Genomic DNA, 13463 nt, shown 5'->3' on the forward strand with positions numbered 1-13463 from the left:
CCGACTCCCGAGTGTCGGCTCGTAAAAATCTGTTGACAGCCTCTGACAGACTCGCCAACAACGAGGAGTTCATTATGGGAGTCATCGCGCGGTCCTTTAAAGGTTATCCGCTCCCCTCTCCTCGGGAGTCCACAAATGCTAATGTTGCACGTCACAGCGTGAAGAGGAAGAGGGGCGGCGAGGGGACGGGGAGGAAGCGCACTTGCGAGAAGATGCGGTGTGAAATAATTCCAGACATGTTTGGGAAATCGTGTCACCTAATGACACCGGCGGGAGGAGATGGGAGATGGGAGTGGACGGATGACACGGGACGCCTCCTGTCAAAGTCTCCGCGCGCCTCGGCTTTTCCTTTTAACCCTCTTCATCACGCCGTTGGCTCCTTATGAGAACGGACGGCTAGGACGATGAATGAAACGGCGGAAGGCACCTTCTGCCTTTTTGTACCGGCCGTGATTTATGCGCACAAGGGGGCTTTTAAGCCAACGAGGCTCCCAACTTTCACATGAGAAAAGTGAGAGGATGCTCGACTTGACTCATAATGAATGGACTCCTCGCATCCACTTTAGGGGAACATCCTTTTCTCATTATATCGCCGTAAATTTAACTGGGAGCGACCTATATTTAGTGCCGATCCCGGCCCAGAGATATGTGCCTGCTAGCTTACCCCTTCCTCCCTCGTCTCCGTTTTGGCACATTCGCCCCTCTAAGACAAATCTCTCTGAGTGAAAATGAAAATTTGTCTCCTCCCAATCAGGGTATCAGACAGCGGGGGGATGTAAGCCTTCCACTCCAGGAATCTTCCAAAGATCTCTCCAACAATTCCACATTTAAGGACCGGCTGGCTGGCACACGGAAGTCGAAACAATGTAATTAAAACTGAAGAAATACGACAAACTTTAAACCCGACGGTCTGTCTTTTTTTGGCCAAACTGCAGGGTTGTTGAAATCGGAGCCCATCTGACATGCCTCCCTTCATCTCCCCAGGAAACTGGTCACATCTACATCCTCCCCTCGCAAGGTTACCGCGACCCGAATTCCCGCCTGTTTGTAAATGTGCCATCGTTTGGCCCTTTGAAGCCCGGAAGGACCTGTCGTTCCTCAGGAGTCGGAGGCTTTTACTCTGAAATTTGGTCTCATTTTTTGGGGAGGTTCTCAACAGCTGGGGGGTTTTAAGGCCTCCGATTGACCATCAACAAGAAGCCTTTGTGCTCACTTTTTAAATTGAAATATGAAGAGAGTTGAACAATAAGGAGGAAGTAAATTTTGTTTTTAATTGTAGTAATTTTGGTTCCTACTTAACCTACTTTATTAGACACATTACCAATAAATTGATTATTTTCTATCTTTTTGCTAAAAGTTTTTGCTAATTTTAGACTTTTTTTTTTTTACTTTCAGCATTATATAAATGAAAAAAAAATGCTGAAATGTACTTAGACTTTTTTTTTTTACTGCACCAGTCGTCTTATCTCTCTAAAAAAAAGAAGATTGCTAGTACATGTACAAAGATAGTACATGCTATACTATAAGTTTTTTTTAGCGTTTTCCAAAAATTTTACATTAGAAAAACATTGCTATGAATAACCTGTCGTTAAACCATAAATTGTCAATTCTTACTTAACTTTTTTCGTCACGTTTCTATGTTAGCATTGTTTGCTAATGTGGGTTGTATAAAAAAACATTTTAACTTGAAACTTTATAGGCTAATGCTTTATGATCAAAGTAATTGTTTTTATTCTTCATTGTCTGAAGTTTTTTTTCAGATAATTTAAGAAGATTAACACGGAAATAGTTTTTCCAGCTTTTAACGCTAACGTTATTAATGCTAGCGTAATCGTACAAACAAGAAAAGATTAATGTTTTTACTCAATGCTAATGTAGTCGGAAGGAATAGAATTATTTAAGGAAAACAAAACTGAAATTGGTCTGACAGCGTCCGTATATTTTTAATTTTTAATATATTAACCATTTTCCGGGATTTTAGCGTTGATAATTATTGCTAGCATAACTGAAAAATAGTAAGGATAAAAAACAGCTTTTGTTTTTGTCCGGGTATGGTTTCAGAGAAAAAAGATGATAATCTGTCCATATTCCTTGTTCGCATATCCTTGATACTTTAACCATATAAAAAGGAGGGCTAAAATACTTTACTTGTTTAATTTCTTTTAGCATTGATATTGAATGAAGCTTGGCTAAAAAAACAGAAACAGAAAAAAAGCCTTTTATGTTGTCCACGTAGTTTGTAATTTCAGAAAAAAAGAAAATGCTAAGTCATCTGTCAATATGAACACATCGACAATTCCTGATCTTTTTTTTTGTTGTGTAGTTTTTTTCTTTTTTTTAACATTAATATCCAATGCTAAAAAAGTCAGTAGAACACGTAAAGATGAAAACACAGCAAATTTCCTTGTTGTCCTCGTAACATTTCAGAAAAACGTTTTTTAACGTCGATACATTCTCAATTTTGGATTTTTTAAGCAGCATAAAAATTGATTTTAAAATTGATTCTTACAATTTTAACGTTGATGCTAATGCTAATGCTAGCTTATTCTTAAAACTGAGTCAAATCACACATTTTCTTGTTTTTCATGCAGTTATTTCAGAAAAAAACTTTAAGAGTAAAAGTCATTTTAGGACACATAAAAATGTATTTTGTATTTTTTGCCGTGCTTTTACCATTAATATTTAATGTTAAAACAATCAGTTAAACAGAAAAAGAGAATGTATTTATTTATTTTTGTTTTAAAAGAATTATCTAGGATAAATAAACTATGAATTTTCTGTTCATGTCAGTCGGTCGTCAGTTTTAGCTATTTTAGGCCATATAAGAAGGAGCTCTTTTTCTCAAGCTTTTAATGTTGTTTAGTGCAAAAGTTGTCTTGAAAATGAAAACATACCAGAATTTCTGCTTAATTTTAAATTTTTTGCTACTTTTTGAACAGTAAAATTTTTGACATTTGAATCTTAAATCTGGACGTATTTTGACTTCCATACAATAACCTTTTTTTCAAAGTATAGGCTGAAGTTGTTGCAAATTTTTGACATTATCTGCATCATTATCAATTAATTCCAACTTCAATTTGTACCTATAGTTCTAAACATTAAAGTTGAAAAAGTATTGGCATTTTGTACAAAAATAAGCTTTTTTAATCACTAATTTAAAAAAAAAGTTGTGAATATTTGTTTGTTTTGCAGGAAAATGTTCAGTTACAAAACAGCTGTTTGAGGGAGGGGGAGGGGCTCCAGTACATGCTCCGACTTCTTTGAGTAAAAACAAATGTCTGAAAGGTAAATTAGAACCAGTTTTGTTGGCTATTTCATCAAAACCTCTAAGAAATGTGTGGTTTTGTTTGCAGCGACTCCGTGATGGAAAATCCTTTAAGACGGCCTCGGACTAATGAACCGCTTTTACGGCGAGCTTTTAACTCAGGGCGGGGTCAACAGACTGACATGGATTACGTAATCCGGGTAGAATCGAGTAATCTCCAGCGTATGGGCGCAGCCCAACTGGTGAATATTTGCTTTTGATTAAAGAGGGAATTGTTGGCAGAGCCCAGAGATGGACGTAAGTGACGTTCCAGGATCTTCCCCTCCGCGCGCCCCCTTAAAAGAAGACCCAAACAATGTTGGGTTCCCACAGCTTTTATTCATCCTGTTATACATCAGAACGTTGTCATCAACATTTCCCCGATATAAATCAGCGCTAGGATCACAGAGGAGAGGAGGGGAGGCTCCGAGGCTGAGCGCTCTTAAATCTAACAAAATCTAACACTTGAATCGCGGTCGATCTGGCAGCCTGGGGGCACGGCGGCGGGCTCCAGGCGTCGAGGCGCCACCTCAGACTCTCTGCTGTGGTCGGGTACAGTCTCTCTCCCCCCACATGGCACTCATTTCTGGCTGCGGAGCTCCGAGCGTGAGAGCCGTCTGCCTTTCCAGCGGCGGAGGAGATGCCTGAACAATTACGCCGGTAATTAGGGGAGGGTGGATCTCCCCCCAGAACCGGACGGGGGGGGTACCTCACCTTGGCGATCGAGAGTGGCGTGGACGGAGTGGATCGTTCATGTGTGGATAGAAGCAGCAAAAGAAGAGAACGTTGTAGAGTTTAAAGGTTAACAGTTTTTTAGTAATAGTCTCATGTAACGTAAAAACTTTAGTCGCATGATCTCACACACCTGGACAGGTAATGCAGGCTTCTGGGTAGTCCAGGTCCATAGAGGTAGCAACCGCATCGCTCCTGCTGAAGCCCTCATCCAATCAGGAGCGCCGAACAATTTGAGCACCAGTCTGCAAACAGGAAGTGGAAAAAAAAGAAAACAGAAACAGAGAAACATTCCAAAAGTACAAATAAAACAATACATTGTATGGACTTGTATTGTGTAACTAAGGCTATGGTCACATCATTCTCTGCAACACGTGTTTAAGTGACCATTTCCAATGAAAAGTCTTGATAGGAAGTATTATCAAATAAAATATCGCAATATTTCACGTATTTGATCAACTTTTTACATACTTCATGGAAACAGCAAAAACAAGGGGTCGTAGATGTCGATGATGTCGCCTTTTTCCGTCATGTCTTTTCTGGTCAGTACAACCGGTAAATCTATAGACTTTAGTGAACCAAAGCCCAAGGCAACGGGGGCCATTAGAGAGGCCTCGAGGGCCGCCCTCCTGCTGGGTTTCCAGAAATCCTGCCTTATCTGCTCCTGATTACCTGGATCAGGTGTGTTTGGCCAATAAGGAGCTTCAATGGCAGGTCGGTTATGAACGTGTAGGACTACGGCCCTTGAAGTCTGGATTTGGACACCCTTGCTCTCCTTGTTGGTTAGGTGGGGGTATTGGCCCCTTACCTACTTGATAATTCGTGTGGACCACTTGCCAATTTTTTGTTTCAGATACCCCATATCTACCCAAACGGACAGCTTAGACTAAGGATAAACGTCACACTAGCTCCTTTTCTATTGTATAATTCACAAGAAAATAAGTTCCTTTTTTCTGGGAAACTCATCTGGAACCATCAAATTTTGTCTCTTCCGTCACAACTGAAAACGAGCTACTTTGATCCATTGTCGAGATTTGAGAAATTCACTGGACAATAGCTGTCCAATTATCCCGTTGTTTGGCCTAAAACAAACAAGACGTTGACGTCTTGTTTCATCTTTCTAATGGTCCCGTTGCCTTGGATTTAGCCACCCAGGCTGATGGGATGTGACGCCCTGTCCTGGGCTTTGGTTCTCTAAAGTCTAAGGATTTGGTTTTACTGACCAGAAAAGACTTGACGGAACGAGGCGGTATGGTCACTCATCGTCAACTACCCGTTTGGCCAAGGATGGAGGGAATAAATCAAATATGTGAAATTTTGCAAAGTTATTCGCCAATACAGGTATCAGTTTTTGATATTTATATTGTCTCTGTTATTGTAGGTCTATGGTTGTGGTCTATGAATTGAGAAGATGAGTACTAAAATAAAACTCTGTGCCGAGTAAATATGTTCATGGTGCTACCAGTACCGTATAAAAACAGCTTTTTTTTTTTTTTTCTCTTGTCTTCTATTCAGTCTAGGGATCCATTGGGATATATATTGTATCGTGACACGTATCGCGATACGTATTGTATCGTCAGACTATTGCCAATACACAGCCCTAGTTTCCATGCCATTTCGGTCTTCTTTGAGCCGATGGAGCAAGGAATCGTGGCCTACTTTGTTGATTTTTGTTTACTTGTCTTCTATTCAGTTTTGGGATAAAATTGGGATATATATCGTATCGTGACATGTATCGCGATACATATCGTATCGTTAGACTCTCGCCAACACACAGCCCTAGTTTCCACGCCGTTCCGGTCCCCTTTGAGCAGACGGGACTGGGAATTGTGGCCTATTTCTTTGGAGAATAACCTCTTTATTTGCAATTAATCCTCACTCCTCTGAGCTCCGCCATCAATTTGGTGGAAGAAGACGTCGAAGGTTAGAGTTACTTAACCTCCGGGTCTTTGGTAGAAAAAAAAAAAAGGAAAAAAAAAAGACAAAAGGAAGTCACAGATGCATGAACTCAACCTACATTTCTTTACAGTGACATTTTTGGGAGTAATTCTCGATGGTTGATGTAATGAATTGACACGATTGAGTCATATGGTGATGATGTCTTCTCTGATGATTCTATTCATGTAAGGAGACGCTGAATATAGACGAGCGGCGACATATTTACTGATGGAAGAGGGAAGCTGTTGTTTTCTTGGATAGTTTTTATGCGGAACAGCCATGGAAATTGGTTTAACAACTATAATGGAATCAGTTTATCAGATAGCACTAGATGTCTTATTGTATAAATACATTGAAATCACTACATTTTAAACTTTTATAAAGAAATGAACAGAAATACAGTTTAGTTCCCAAGGACACAATAAGAAATGAGGTGTAAATTATTATGGCCAATATTTGTTTATTTATTTATTTTGGTAACTTTTCCTTCTTGTACGTTTTGAGTGAAATCTTTGCCCCTGCTACATACTTAAAAACTTATTGATATTTACACCCACCTAGTAGTAAGTAAAAAAAAATTAATAGGGTCAAAATTTCTTATGGAGCTTAAAAAAATATGTCAAAATCCTTAATGGAAACCAAAACTCAAGTTTGATGATATTCCAAAAAAAGTTAAAAAATATTATGGGATGGCCACGGGGAGGCCATTTTGTGGCATCATTCAAAATTTGTCAATTTTCATGTATTCAGACAATCTTAATGAAACTTAACACACATGCCGCTGGCTTTAGCCAAAATTCACAACCATTTTTTTTTTTTTTTGACTATAGATCTTGGAAAGAGGCGGCCATCTTGAATTTAAGAAATCTCTTTCGTTGAACATCGAAATCAAATGTTGATTTTAACATTTGTAGATATTGAACGATGGTAGAGTGGCGAGTTTGTTTTCTTGTAGTGTTTGCCTTGGAGGTGACGAAAAGGTCAATGTCATTTTACAGGCATTGTCAAACGCATATTGTCTCATCAATATTTTTTAACCACGCCTACATTCCTAATGTGCTTTTAATGATAAGTTCTATCATTTTGTTCAGCCACAATAAATACAATAATGGCATGGAAAATGTGCTAGGAGTGGCTAAACTGCATTTTTTTTGCTTTTCAAAATTCACAAACTTATAAAATAATCTATATCCAAAATATACTGATGCTTGAAAAATTAGGCGGCGACAGATCTAAATCCCAGTGAGTCGTCTAAATTTACAGTAAGTATTTCATTAAAAATTCAAGATGGCCGCCTTTTTTCTGAGTCAAAGATCAATGAAACTTCAATCGAGGCTGCAGACCTAAATTCAAAGGAGTCGTCTCAATTTGTAGTAAGTATTTCGTAAAAATTCAAGATGGCCGCCTTTTTTCTAATTTAAAGGTCAGCGAAACTTTGGTCGAGGTTGCAGACTTAAGCTAGTGGCTAGCATATGAATTCTCGTAGATTTTGCTCAACAATTTTCCCATATTGTATAAAAATTATTTCACATTTTTCCAAAAATGGCCGCCATCCCATAATATTACAAAAACTTGTTTTTTGATATCCACGACACTTCTGTTGTGGATATCAAAGGGGATTTTAACATCTTTCTCGATTTTGTCCGCTGTGATGTCATCGTTTTGTGTGTTGTATTTGTGGGGGGAGGGGTTGTTCACTAGTGTGTTTTCCCCAGTACTAGGCATGTGCAAACTTTTTAAGTATGTGGCGCAGTAAGAAAGTAAAAAAATTCAAAAATAATCTGATCCTCACAGTCCAGACCATAATAACCAACCCATTAAATCAATTGAGAGGCTTTGCTGATCGGACATGGTCTGGAGCTCCACGGAAACCTGAAGAAGTTGAACAGCTTCAGGCAAAACATTCCTTAAAAAGACCCCTAATTTTTCCACAAATACACAATTTTTAAATAATCTGCAAGGGACCAGAGTTGTGTTTTTGGCATCTAATCACAAAAAAGTGAAACCCTGCGCTCTCTCTGCAAAGATAAATGAGGCCGTTTGCCTCCTCCGATTTCTTGAAGGAACCTCACAGATATCGCGTTCTCTGCCTTTCTCCTTCAGAAATTCCACTAAAATATTCAGGAGCATCCTCTAGCCGCCTTATTTTGGCTTTTATTGTGCGCGATATAAAGAGGAGCAATTATTTGATTCTCAGAGTTATGAAAACATGTATGTTATGAGAAAACAAGCAAGTTACGCTTTAATTGGTGCTATTTTTCACGGCGCTGGCGAGGTACTTACCTCTTTGGCACCTTGCTCCCCCCTCCCTCCCTCCCCACACTCATAAAATTACACATTCATATTCCTGAATGGAGATGAAAATTTCATTTTGCTTTATTCCGCCGTAATTGGAATGCATGGTGTGTACCTGCGCCGGCGCCGTTCCATAAACATCCCCGACTCGTTTATTTGACTCTACAGTAATGCGCCGATATTGCTCTCAGTAATAGCGCTCCTAATGCCGAGAAATTCGCTCAATTAATACAATAAATTCCGAAGTTAATATACTTTGTTCGGGATTTTCCGACTCCCTGCCAATAAAGAGACACAAGCGGCTCCAACGCCGGAACTATAACTGTTGGCTTTTTTAAGCCAGAAAAACACACTTTGGACCAAACTTGGTTTTGATGTTTGAGACCGTCTGTCTGTCTGCTGTGTTGCATCAAGCCCATGACATCAATTTGACGAAACAGATGTCGGACAGATAAATCTGACTCGGTTGACGTTTGAAGGCTCTAATGACAAACTCCAGTTCGTTGACCCTGGATTTTAGATTCCTTAAAACGACCACAACGAAGGCGTGTTTGTGGTGCCTATGGAGTAATGCTCAATAAGTCTGTGATTAGTCATAGCATAATATTTGTAGAAGTTGTTGGTGTTTACTCCAGCCGGATATTAAAGGAAGACTTGATTAAAAGAGAAAAAGATAATAATAAAAGGGGCAGCTTCTCTAAAGTCAGAAACTGGGACGTGAAATCGGTTTCATAGAAGCTTGATAGGATAGTGAGTTGTTTGTTCTAGTACACAGTCTGATTCTTCGGATAGAACTATGACTTTAGCAAGTATGAATACTGTATCTTAAGGGAGTTCAGGTGTGTTTGCAGTTTCCCTAGTCGCTTGTACAACCACCTAAGGGAGGTCATCAGTATTGTCCTTAGTGTGGTAAGTGTGTTGTGAAGTATTCATAATGCTGTACTTCATTCATGCTGTTGTACGTTGACGTTACAGTAGACCCTAGTTGTTAGTAGGGTGCAAGTACTGGTCCCTGTACTGGACCGTGTACCGACGCTCTATGCAAAGGATGTGTATGTATACACAAGTACCAGTAGGACACCTGAAGGATTTCATTTTCGCTGTACGGGTTCTCTTGGCGGTCTACGACCTTTGGTTCACCATCAAGAGTTAAAAATCAAAAGTTTGCCAAACTACACAAAAAAGTGTTGATTTTTTTCTTTGGAAATTAAAGAATTTACTGGAATACTCTTGTGTAAAAGAAAGCCAAGTAAATATTTGGAAGAATCCAGTTTGTTCATGGAATTGAGTCATGGTGTACCACAGGGCTCTGTACTTGGAACTAAATTCTTTTCTTTATTTTTTATCATTCCGTTTTTTTTTTGTTTTTTTTTTTACAATTAAACTATTAATTTATTAAATGACATGATGTTAGTGTGATATGCAGTGAGTCACGGTGTACCACAAGGCTCTGCACTTGGCACTAAACTTTTTTTTTTAACTGGTCATTAATTTCATTTTACAATAATATTAAAAAATGCCTTTACTGATGAAATGAGTAAAATTAAACTTCACACATAATCTAAAGACATAAAGGACTAAATAACATGTTGTTAATGTAATATAACTGAGTCGTGGTGTACCACAGGGCTTTGTAATTGGCACCATTAAATTTTTTTTGTAAAAATTGTAATTTATTACGTACTTTTTCTTAAACTACACACATATTTTAAAGACACAAAGATATAATTTACATGATGTTAATGTGACCTACCTAAAGTCATGGTATACCACTGGGTTCTGTATTTGGCACCACACCTTTTTTTAAGTTTTCATTTATGACAGACTTTTTTTCTAATATACGGTGCTACTCATCTTTACTTCATCTTTACTGATGAAATCACATATTTTTTAAGAAACAAAGGCCAAATTCACATGGTGTGAATGGAATATGCCTTGTGTCCCGGTGTACCACAGGGCTCTGTACTTGGCACCATGTATATGTTTTTTTTTTAAATAAATAGGACTTCCATTTTCTAACCCCCAAACATATTGTAAACATACAAAGACTTAATTAACATGTTAAAGTGACATGCCTTGAGTCATGGTGTACCACAGGGTTCTGTATTTGGTACCATACTTCTTTTTTCCAGTCATTTTTATATTTACCATTTTTTTTATAATGGTAAAACTTTACTTTTCAGATGAACTAAGTAAAATGAACTATTAAGACTTAGATGACATCATGTTAAGGCGATACACCCTGAGGACATTTTTTATCTGGAAATAAAAGAAAAGAAAAATAAACCACAAACTTTTTATCTTAAAGCTAAGTACTGACATAAGACGATACATTTGTCACTTTAAGACACTAATACCTAAATTCCTTATTACTCCGTGCTCTATAGGGGGATCATAGACAGTAGAGCTGCTTGTTGTTCTTGGAGTATCTAAAAGTAAAGTTTTCTCTTGGGTACATTTGACAAATCTCTAGTTTCAGTGCAGAAATTAAGCTTCCCTTTTGATGAATGTCTGAAGTCACGGTTGGCGTTGGCTAACTTGAGTCGTGTCCAGGGACTACTGGGGGTTGTCCTGTGATTAGATGGGAGTCTTTCCTCACTTCGCTCTCTTAGGCCTCCACATCTGTCTGTATCGTATCGTCAGTTCTATATTTTATTTATATTTAGTCATTTCTAACCCTGACTAAATTGGAACCAAATACGTAGAGGATGGTGGTTTCTCTCCACTTATTGTCTGACACATTACAGCTTAAGTCATTTTTAATTGCTATTGTGTTAATACATCTCTTGAAAAGAATAAAAACCAGAAAATCCACAGAAATAATCGTGAACATGGAGAGTGTTTTCTCTTTTTTATGAACTCCATGTGTGAAACGACTGTCTGGTTGGCCTTAGAGTTCGTACTGCATGAAGAATCCCCCTGAGAGGAGTCCTCATTCCTGCGGGAACTCCGAGCATTACTCAGGGATTTGCCGGGTGGAAGGCAGACGCTCCGTCCTCGCCGTTCCCTTTGGACCGTGGACGCCAAAAAGCCAGTTCGCACACAGGAAAGATGTCGGTTTGGATGTGATCAAGCGTCCGAGGACAAGCAGGCGGCCCGTCACGCCCGCGCTTCACAGACTTTAAGAAGAATTCATTTCTTGTCGGCATAAATCACAGTGGATACATTTTTATTTTACCTTATATATTTTCATTCGTCTTCCTCGGTGACAACGTCCACGATGACTGTTTAGGTAATAAACTTCATGGAGAATTATGAGGTGTCGTCACTGTAGATAATAAAACAGGGAAGTCATGAAAACAGTGAATCTAGATGTACTGGAAACTAGAAATGTTTTGGAAAAATCTGCTTTGATGTTTGAAGGGCTAAAAAAAATTCCTATATTATTTTATTGTTGTTTTAAACACCTATGGGAGTGGTTAGCACAAAGATCATATGTAGATTAAGAAAAATATTTCTAAGAAAAATCTGAGTTTTCTAAGAAAAAAGCAAAAAAAAAATAATTATATGAACATCTGTAAAAAAAAAATGTTTTATTGTATTTTTTGTACTAGAAAACTGAAATTTTACATATAAAAACAGTTATTTATTAGTAAAGTATTAAAAGTTATATCCAAATTGGCTGTTTTTATCATTGAGTAAAAATTGAAAATAGTAAATTTGTTTAGTTTCTGTGTTAATCGATAAAATCCAAAACTACTTGCAAATACTTGCAAATATTTAAATATTGTGCATTTAAGTTTTTGTGACACTTACTTTAATTTTGTTTTAGTGTTCTCACATATAGTTTTATGATTCAAATAATCTTTAAATCTAATTTTATTAGATATTACATTATAGTTTTTCAGTGAGAACATACATAAAATCTATGCTAATACCAAATTAGCATTAGCACTAAAGTAAAAACGTCAAATACATTTTTTTTACTTCTATATTTCTATATTGATGGACTGAACCTTCAATGAAAGGTTTAATTTTCATGTTCTCGTCAACAGTTTTTGGGGGGAGATGAAGCTAAATCTTTATTTTAGCTAAAAACTATGTTGTATGCTAGCTAGACGTTAAAGTTTCCGGAGCAAGTTAGCATGTTAGCATTTGAGTTGTTCTGCCCATTCAACAAAAATATTTGTTTATTTTATTGTCATTAAATTTAATGACTGCATGTCGAATTACATCTGAGCTGCTTTGCTAAGTCATGACTAAACCATTAGCTTAGCCAAAAGCATTGTACAAGAGTTAGCTCGTTAGCTAGTCATCTGAGTGCTTCAGTTTATTACCACAATATTTATTCAAAAAGTGAAGCTAGCAAATAAGCCACATGTAAACTAATGTAAACCGTATAAAATATAGAAAATAAGGGCTCAGGATTGGCTGTCTCTCAGGTAAAACGTTTGTTAGCGATGTCGATTTAAGTAGCGCTCAACGCCTCAGATAAACTCGTTTTTCTTCACTCAACTCCTGTTTCACTTTGGTGTTAGCTGTTTCATGGCAGCTAATTTCTTATCTTTAGAGTTGCATAGAACATTGGATTAGCAGCTAAAAAGCTAGCTTAAATTCATGCATCTGATGCTAACATGGCTAATGGCTAGTCCTTGTAGTTATCAGCTGCTTATATGGAAGTAAATACATTTTTATGTTTAAACTTCTACTACTTTTTGATAAAGTCGTACATTTTAAAGTTGGTTAGAGTAGTTCTAGAGAGTTAGCATAAATTATTCTGGCCGTTGAACAGAATAAAATATTTGAAGTACTGAAATAAAACAAATTCCAAAAAAGTATTCATGTTTTTATGTATTAAATTGTTATGTGTTAATTTAAACTGAGCTGCTTTGCTAGGTCATGGCTAAACGATTAGCTTATATGAACAAAATTGTTCGAAACTGAGTTGTTTTTTTTTCTAAGATAGTACTTTTGGCTGTAAATGTTATCTGAATCCCTCAGTTTACTGTCAGTTACCTCACTTTATTCCAACAAAAGAAGCTAGCATGCTAAGCTTTGATAAACGGTATGAAATAAGGAAATATTTGCGGTGGATTTGAGCCCGCTGAGTCTCAGGTGAAGCGTTGGATTTAAGTGTTGCTCAGCGCTTCATTTTTCCCCCGTGCTCCTGATGCGACGGCCTCATGTAATCTGCCTGTAGCGTTCCCCGCGCGGGGAGGCGCAGACGCGGGAAAGTTCCCGTTTATCCCGTGAA

General features: G+C 37.7%; 1 long non-coding RNA gene across 1 annotated transcript; it reads right to left on the reverse strand.

Annotated features, from left to right (window-relative positions):
- Positions 1 to 3229: 3229 nt before the first annotated feature.
- LOC112156857 lies at positions 3230 to 11883 on the reverse strand. Its single transcript, XR_002921059.2, has 3 exons — positions 11448 to 11883; positions 4170 to 4281; positions 3230 to 3948 (listed from the first exon to the last, which is right to left on the reverse strand). It is a non-coding gene; the product is annotated as an uncharacterized LOC112156857 (long non-coding RNA).
- Positions 11884 to 13463: the final 1580 nt, after the last annotated feature.

Source organism: Oryzias melastigma, linkage group LG2, assembly GCF_002922805.2.
Source record: "Oryzias melastigma strain HK-1 linkage group LG2, ASM292280v2, whole genome shotgun sequence".
Classification (NCBI taxonomy): Eukaryota; Metazoa; Chordata; class Actinopteri; order Beloniformes; family Adrianichthyidae; genus Oryzias; species Oryzias melastigma.